Genomic DNA, 8,056 nt, shown 5'->3' with positions numbered 1-8,056 from the left:
TGGCTAAGTAGAGCATGTTTGTTTCCCAAAGGGCACCCTATCCCCTCTATAGTGCACTACATTAGACTAGAACCCTGTGGGCCCTTGTCAAGACTAATGCAATAAATTGGTAATAGGGTGCCATTTGGGACGCAATTCACATCTATGTAGCGGAAAGGTGTTTTTCAGAGCAGAAATTGACTGTCTCTGCCTGTGCCTAGTTTGTGTTTTGCTACGGCTGGTGGGAATGTCATATCACTTTAAAGATGCATGTCTGCTCGGAGGTGTTGACAGGAAATGTGATGGAGAAGAGTCCAGGCCTGCCAGCAGGGGGGATGTTTGTGTGTGCGTGTGCATGCGCTGATCAATATTCTCTCTGAGTCACTCTTTCCCTCTCAAGTGGAAAATTATGATTTCAACACAATGACACAGCTGGAATTCAATCAAAACGGCACTGCGTGGCGCTGGAGTGAAAATCCAAACAACAACAAGGACATAGTAGAACATTGGAATGGCTCTAACAGAGTCTCTAATACAGCCTCTAGAGAGGTTATATCTACATGGCTCTAACAGGGCCTCTAATACAGCCTCTAGAGAGGTTATATCTAGATGGCTCTAACAGGGCCTCTAATACAGCCTCTAGAGAGGTTATATCTACATGGCTCTAACAGAGCCTCTAATACAGCCTCTAGAGAGGTTATCTACATGGCTCTAACAGGGCCTCTAATACAGCCTCTAGAGAGGTTATCTACATGGCTCTAACAGACGCATGTTAATTGTTTTGCTGTTATTCACAATGTTGATTCTAAACTATTATTGTTACAGTGCATAGTTGCATGAATAACCTACTGTGTTCTTTACCCCGTACAAAGTGGGTAAACAGAACCTAGCTTGAAGACATTTGATACGGAGATCGAGAAAAAAAACATGTTCAGCCTCTCCAAAGTCCTCACAAGGTCTGTTTGTCACACAATAATATAAACTGTATCTAGTCTTAGCTAATCTATTTTTTACTTAACAAAACCAGAGTCCTCACATTCCACATATCATTCATGTTTCCATGCCCAATCCGTTAGAGGAGTTTCCATATGTCACTAACACAGTCTCTATTACAGTCTCTAGAGAGGTTAGATCTACATGGCTCTAACAGGGCCTCTAATACAGCCTCTAGACAGGTTAGATCTACATGGCTCTAACAGATTCTCAAATAGAGCCTCTCGTGAAATTCGATCTACATGGCTCTAACATTCTCTAATACAGCCTCTAGAGAGGTTATATCTACATCTTCACATCTATAGTCTGAGTAAACAGTCTCCTGAATCATACGGTCAATAAGAAGTTCATAATATCTACTCTTTCATTTAAGATTCACAATGAATAATCAACACAGTGTGTCCTCACACCCCACATCCCCATGGATAAACAGAGAGTAAGCAGGTCCGGGGGGGAATCCAGGGGAGTGTAGAGTGGGGAATCCAGTACAGAGTAGCAGGACTGATGAAGTCGGACTGGAGACGGGGACCAGAGTCAAAGCGGGCAGAACTGTAGCGGAGAGGTAAACAGCGTCAGGCAAGGGAAAACAGGCACAACAGGGACAAACGGCTAGAAACATGGACTGACTGAGCAGAATTACATCTGGCAGTGTGGAAGTGCAGGACTGAGTATTTGTAGAGGTCTTGATTATGGAACAGGTTGCAGCTGGTGGGACCTGCTCTGACTCCATCACAACTGTCTCTGCCCACACAAACACACACACACACCACACACACACCACAACACCACACACACCACACACACACACACACACACACACACACACCACACACACACACACACACACACACACACACACACACACACACACACAGAGGAGAGAAGACGCTGGGGAGTGCGGCAGGTCAAGGACACACAGGATGAGCACTAGATGGCGTGGCAGGAGCAGATGTGACAGTTAACCCCCCACCCTCCCTTCGTCTCCGACCAGGCTTAACTGGGTGTGAGGTATAGAAATCTCGTAAGAGGGAGGGGTCCAGAATGTGACGGAGGCGGAAATCTCCTCAGAACCCTATCCCTCCCAGTCCACCAGGTACTGCCAGCCACGACCCCGACGGTGCACATCCAAAAGCCGCCGGACGGTATAGGCAGGATGGTCATCGATGAGCCGAGGGGGGTGGAGGAGCTGCTGCAGGAGGAGACAGGGGACTGGAGCAGACAGGTTTAATCAGGGACACATGGAAGGTTGGGTGGATCTTAAGAGAGTCTGGGAGTTTCAGGTGCACAGCAGAGGGGTTAATGACATGATCAATCTCAAATAAATCGGGGGAAAGTTTCCTGGAAGCCKCTTTCAAAGGCAAGTCCTTGGATGAGAACCATTCCTTTATGCCTGGAGTGTGGACCGGAGCTGAGGCACYGTGACGGTTAGCTTGGGATTGAGTCCTGGCGGAGGCACGGTGAAGGGCAGACCGGGCCCTCTTCCAGGTGCGATGACAATGGTGCATGTGGTCAAGGACTGAGGGCACCGCTTCCTCAACCTCTTGGGCAGGGAACAATGGGGGTTGATAGCACAGAGCACACTTGAAGGGTGACATACCTGACGAGGCGTTGATGAGGGTATTGTGGGCGTATTCCACCCGGGGTAGCTGAGCACTCCAGGAGTTACATACATCCACAGGTACACCTTCAACAGGCTAATTTACATCATTTGAGTCAATCAGAAGCTTCTAAAGCCATAACATAATTTTCTGGAATTTTACAAGCTGTTTAAAGGTACAGTCAACTTAGTGTATGTAAACTTCTGACCCACTGGAATTGCAATACAGTGAAATAGAAGTAAAATATTCTGTCTGTTAGCAATTGTTCGAAAAATAACTTGTGTCATGCACAAAGTAGATATCCTAACCGACTTGCCAAAACTATAGTTGGTTAACAAGAAATATGTGGACTGGTTGAAAAACAAGTTTTAATGACTCCAACATAAGTTTATTTAAACTTTCGACTTCAAATGTATGTTCGGCAGGACCAAATTGGAAAGATATGTTGGAGCAAACCCATGTAATGCTTTGTAGGTTAGCAGTGAAACCTTGAGATCAGCCCTTGCCTTAACAGGAAGCCAGTGTAGAGAGGCTAGCACTGGAGTAATATGATCACGTTTTCTGATTCTAGTCAAGATTCTAGCAGCCGTGTTTAGCACTAACTGAAGTTTATTTAGTGCTTTATCCGGGTAGCCGGAAAGTAGAGCATTGCAGTAGTCTAACCTAGAAGTGACAAAAGCATGGATACATTTTTCTGCATCATTTTTGGACGGAAAGTTTCTGATTTTTAACAATGTTACGTAGATGGAAAAAAGCTGTCCTTGAAACAGTCTTGATATGTTCGTCAAAAGAGAGATTAGGGTCCATAGTAACGCCAAGGTCCTTCACAGTTTTAGTTGAGACAACTGTACAACCATCAAGATTAATTGTCAGATTCAACAGAAGATCTCTTTGTTTCTTGGGACCTAGAACTAGCTTCTCTATTTTGCCCGAGTTTAAAAGTAGAACATTTGCCGCCATCCACTTCCTTATATCTGAAACACAGGCTTCCAGGGAGGGCATTATTGGAGCTTCACCATGTTTCATCAAAATGTACAGCTGTGTGTCATCCGCATAGCAGTGAAAGTTAACCTTACGTTTCCGAKTGACATCKCCAAGAGGTAAAATATATAGTGAAAARAATAGRGGTCCWAAAACGMAACCTTGAGGAACACCYAKATWTACAGTTGATTTGTCAGAAGACAAACCATCTACAGAGATAAACTGATATCTATCCGACAGATGAAATCTAAACGAGGCCAGAACTTGTCTGTGTAGACCAATTTGAGTTTGCAATCTCTCCAAAAGAATGTGGTGATCGATGGTATCAAAAGCAGCACTAAGGTCTAGGAGCACGAGGACAGATGCAGAGCCTCGGTCTGACGCCATTAAAAGGTCATTTACCACCTTCACAAGTGCAGTCTCAGTGCTATGATGGGTTCTTAAACCAGACTGAAGCGTTTCGTATACATTGTTTGACTTTAGGAAGGCAGTGAGTTGCTGCGCAACAGTTATTTTTTTTTTGACAGGAATGGGATAATCAATATAGGCCAATTTAGTTTTTTATATTTTCTGGGTCAAGGTTTGTTTGGCTTTTTCAAGAGAGGCTTTATTACTGCCACTTTTAGTGAGTTTGGTACACATCCGGTCGTTAGAGAGTCGTTTATTATGTTCAACATGGGAGGGCCAAGCACAGGAAGCAGCTCTTTCAGTAGTTGGAATAGGGTCCAGTATGCAGCTTGAAGGTTTAGAGGCCATGATTATTTTCATCAATGTGTCAAGAGATATKGTATTAAAAATCTTGAGTGTCTCCCTTGATCTTAGGTCCTGGCAGAGTTGTGCAGACTCAGGACAACTGAGCTTTGGAGGAATACGCAGATTTAAAGAGGAGTCCGTAATTTGCTTTCTAATGATCATGATCTTTTTGTCAACAAAGTTCATAAACTTGTCACTGCTGAAGTGAAAGCCATCCTCTCTTGGGGAATGCTGCTTTTTAGTTAGCTTTGCGACATGAAAAATAAATGTTGGATTGTTCTTATTTTCCCTCAAATAAGTATCTTCGATACTGCATGGTAGTGTCTTTCCAAGCTAGTCGGAAGACTTCTAGTTTGGTGTAGTGCCATTACCGTTCCAATTTTCTGGAAGCTTGATTCAGAGCGTGGGTATTTTCTGTATACCAGGGAGCTAGTTTCTTATGACAAATGTTTTTGTTTTTAGGGGTGCGACTGCATCTAGGGTATTACGCAAGGTTAAATTGAGTTCCTTCAGTTAACATCTCTGGTGGTTAACTGATGTTTGTACTCTAACGTCCTTGGGTAGGTAGAGGGAGTCTGGAAGGGCATCTAGTATTCTTTGTGTTGTCCGAGTATTTATAGCACGTATTTTGATGATCCTTGGTTGGGGTCTGAGCAGATTATTTGTTGCAATTGCAAACATAATAAAATGGTGGTCTGATAATCCAGGATTATGAGGAAAAACATTAAGATCCACAACATTTATTCCACGGGACAAAACTAGGTCCAGAGTACGACTGTGGCAGTGAGTAGGTCTGGAGACATGTTGGACAAGACCCACTGAGTCGATGATGGCATCGAAAGCCTTTTGGAGTTGGTCTGTGGACATTTCCTTGTGAATATTAAAGTCACAAAAAATTTGAATATTATCTGCCATGACTACAAAGCCCGACAGGAATTCAGGGAACTCAGTGAGGAACGCTGTATATGGCCCAGGAGGCCTGTAAACAGTAGCTATAAAACGTGTTTGAGTAGGTTGCATAGATTTCATGACAAGAAGCTCAAATGACGAAAACGCATTAGTTTAAAAAATATATATGTATAATTGAAATTTGCTATCGTAAATGTTAGCAACACCTCCGCCTTTGCGGGATGCYCGGGGGATATGGTCACTAGTGTAACCAGGAGGTGAGGCCTCATTTAACACAMTAAATTCATCAGGCTTAAGCCATGTATTAGTCAGGCCAATCACATCAAGATTATGATCAGTGATTAGTTCATTGACTATAACTGCATTGGAAGTGAGGGATCTAACATTAAGTTGCCCTATTTTGAGATGTGAGATATCACAATCTCTTTCAATAATGYCAGGAATGGAGGAGGTCTTTATTCCAGTGAGWTTGCTAAGGCGAACACRGCCATGTTTAGTTTTGACCAACCTAGATCMAGGCACAGACACYGTCTCAATGGGGATAGCTGAGCTGACTACACTGACTGTGCTAGTGGCAGYCTCCACTAAYCTGGCAGGCTYGCTAACAGCCTGCTGCCTGGCCTGCACCCTATCTCATTGTGGAGCTAAGGGCGTTAGAGCCCTGTCTATGTTCGTAGATAAGATGAGAGCACCCCTCCAGCTAGGATGGAGTCCGTCACTCCTCAGCAGGCCAGGCTTGGTCCTGTTTGGGGGTGAGTCCCAGAAAGAGGGCCAATTATCTACAAATTCTATCTTTTGGGAGGGGCAGAAAACGGTTTTCAACAAGCGATTGAGTTGTGAGACTCTGCTGTAGAGCTCATCACTCCCCCTAACTGGGAGGAGGCCAGAGACAAATACTCGATGCCGACACATCTTTCTAGCTGATTTACACACTGAAGCTTTGTTGAGCTTGGTAACTTCTGACTGTTTCATCCTAACATCGTTGGTGCCGACGTGGATAACAATATCTCTATACTCTCTCCACTCACCAGTTTTAGCTTTAGCCCACGCCATCTTCAGACTAGCCTTAACGTCGGTAGCCCTGCCCCCTGGTAAACAGTGGATGATCGCTGGATGAGTTGTTTTAAGTCTAATACTGCGGGTAATGGAGTCACCAATGACTAGGGTTTTCAATTTGTCAGAGCTAATGGTGCGGGGCTTCGGCGTCTCAGACCCCGTAACGGGAGGAGGAGAGACCAGAGAAGGCTCGGCCTCTGACTCCGACCCGTTGCTTAATGAGGAGAACTGGTTGAAAGTTTCTGTCGGCTGAATGAGCGACACCGGTTGAACATTCCTACAGCATTTCCTTCCAGAAGCCATGAGAAAGTTGTCCGGCTGCAGGGACTGTGCAAGGGGATTTATACTACTATCTGTACTTACTGGTGGCACAGATGCTGGAGCTCTGTCAGAGTGACCATCGGGTTCTTGGTCACCTCCCTGACCAAGGACCTTCTCCCCCGATTGCTCAGTTTGGCCGTGCGGCCAGCTCTAGGAAGAGTCTTGATGTTTCCAATCTTCTTCCGTTTAACCTTTGTGTAGTCTTAACATTCTGTATACTCCCCTTGTCCTAAGGGTAAAAATGTGACCCTCCTTCACTAAACCCCTAAAATAAAGCAGCTTCATTGATTTTTAAATCCCAAATCTATTTTGCATGAAGAAACAACCTGTCATTCATCACAAACGTTGTGAATATCTGGGGTTTCCCTCTTCACAATGCAGAAAGACTGCATTTAATCATTGGACACCACTCATTTTTATTACAACACACCTGTCATAATTGTTTCCCTTTCTAGTGTAGAGGTTTTTTATTATTGCTATTATTATTATTAATATTATCTATTGAATTTACCCCAGAGGGACTCCAATCAAGTTGTAGAAACATCTGAAGGATGATCAATGGAAACAGGATGCACCTGACCTCAATGTTGAGTCTTATAACAAAGGGTCTGAATACTTAACWAAATAAGGTATGTCTGTTTTTTTTTTGTTATTAAATTTGCAAACATTTCTAAAAACCTGTTTTCCCTCTGTCATTYTGGGGTATTGTGTGTAGARTGATGAGGATTAAAATATTTTTAAAATCCATTTTAGAATAAGGCTGTAACGTAACAAAATGTGGGAAAAGGGAAGAGGTTTGAATACTTTCCCGAATGTATCTCTAGTTTAAACTGACATATTGTTTTATTACGTTACTTAGATTGGAACACAGGTGGGGTCAATAGACTCTCATTTTCTTTTTAAAGAAAGTTCTTCTACGGTTTCATACTAATCAACACCAGTGTCCTCACATCTCACATTTTCCCATCGTACATTCCCACGTCCCCACATGTCACTAATACAATACAGAACAAGGAAAAACAGCCTCTGGTTAGAGAATGAAATGCGGTGTGGACGGAGGAAGGGATGAAAGGAGGACAGTGTTCCCTCTGGTGTTGTGAAGATGACTGATTTTGTGAGGACATTAGTGTTGAGAGGACATTAGTGTAGAGAGGATATTAGTGTAGAGAGGACATTAGTGTTGAGAGGACATTAGTGTTCGAGTAAGCAGCAGCTACTCTTCCTGGGGTTATATATGGATCCCCATTAGTTCCTGTCAAGCAGCAGCTACTCTTCCTGGGGTTTATTATGGATCCCCATTAGTCCTGTCAAGGCAGCAGCTACTCTTCCTGGGGTTATATAGGATCCCCATTAGTTCCTGCAAGGCAGCAGCTACTCTTCCTGGGTTTATATGAGATCCATTAGTTCCTGTCAAGGCAGCAGCTACTCTTCCTGGGGTTTATTATGGATCCCCGATTAGTTCCTTT

This window comes from Salvelinus sp. IW2-2015, unplaced genomic scaffold, assembly GCF_002910315.2.
Source record: "Salvelinus sp. IW2-2015 unplaced genomic scaffold, ASM291031v2 Un_scaffold1036, whole genome shotgun sequence".
Classification (NCBI taxonomy): domain Eukaryota; kingdom Metazoa; phylum Chordata; class Actinopteri; order Salmoniformes; family Salmonidae; genus Salvelinus; species Salvelinus sp. IW2-2015.
Note: the sequence above shows the minus strand (reverse complement) of the source record.